The sequence below is a fragment of the Entamoeba invadens genome (genome assembly GCF_000330505.1).
Source record: "Entamoeba invadens IP1 unplaced genomic scaffold scaff_1105074724771, whole genome shotgun sequence".
Lineage (NCBI taxonomy): Eukaryota > Evosea > Mastigamoebida > Endamoebidae > Entamoeba > Entamoeba invadens.
Genome location: NW_004191752.1, coordinates 34,702 through 36,274, shown reverse-complemented (window position 1 = coordinate 36,274; position 1,573 = coordinate 34,702).

Genomic DNA, 1,573 nt, shown 5'->3' with positions numbered 1-1,573 from the left:
TCTATTTATACTACATGTAATGTGTGCGTTTTATGTAATTGCGAGTTGACATCATTTCATTTACATTTCAAAGTTTTTTCATCTTGAACAAATTTAAGAATAAAACAAATGAACTTGTTGATGTTGAACATTAAAACAATGTGGGAATTGAAAGAATAAAAAGAATGACAACTGTCAAAGCTCATTAAATTAATAGCAAATTACAATAAAGACCATATTAATTGGTAATAACGACAAAAGGGAAATCGGCCTTTTCAATTGGAAATATTTAATTATTTTATTGATTTGCTTGAATTACAAATAAAGATCATGATATAAATCGTTACAATACAATACATGAATGATTAATAAAAGGGATTTTTAATTGATATTTAAGTTAAATTTCAAAAACAACAATTTAAATAATTATAATTTTAAATATTATAACCAAAATTTTTCTTTAAAATAGTTTTGTTAAGTTAAATTAAACATTTATTTTATTATTATTGTTTTTATTGTTTAATATTTTTATTATTATATGATAACATATATTTCAATTAATCAATTATGTTTTAAAATAATCAATAGTATATACTTAATTTAAAAAACTATTAATTATATCAGTCAAGAACGATAATGCCATGTATTTACGTGGCATTACACATTTTGTAAAACGCAAAAATTTACCTTTGGTTTTGTGTTCCAAATACTTCTTTTCATTCCACGGGTTTTTTCTAACCTATTATCTTGATTTTTCCTTTCAAAAATTGTTATATTTTATAATAAAAATGCTATAATATTTAGTTCTGGACATCAAGAACTATTTAAACTCGACAATTGAAATAATAAATAAAACATACACGAGTCGAAAACGGTGTATAAAATTTGAGCAGGGTCTGGAACACAAGAGGAACTTAAGGTTATGTCTTCATGGAGTTGTATACAGTCTACAGCTATTTGAGTTGGTCTTAATACAATCAGAAAAGTGACTTGGGGGCTTTGTCTTCACAAAGCTACAAATCGATACCATTTATATCAGTTTAAATACAATGTGTAAATTATTCGTTATTCATTCTTTTCCTATTTTTTTATTGCTCATTTTTTGACTTTAATTATTTGAAAAAAATGAACAAAATTCTATTTTTGTTCATTTCCATTTTTATGGAAATTATAATTCAACATTAGTTTTGATGTATTTAAAAATATATTTGAGTTTTCTTTATAAGATAAATTTCATATTTAATTTCATTTACTCAATATAATTTTTGTTATTCATGTTACAATAACAATAAAAAGCCAAAACTTTTTTTAAAAACATTCAAAAAAAACAATTTTGAGAAATTATGTTTTACCATCTTTTTAAAAATTTTAGACTGGGCATTTTAGGAGTTGCGACTTCATACACCTATTTCATAAATGTCAGAGTCCAAACCGTTTTTTTGAGAGTCTTGAATGTCAATAAAAATATATTAATTAAATATAATGCAAATACCAATACTAGAAAATTTATTTCCATAACATCAAAAAATAAAGTCTGTCTAAAAACGTTGTCCATTCGACAAAATTTTACACAAAATAAGTTTAAAAATTTAGG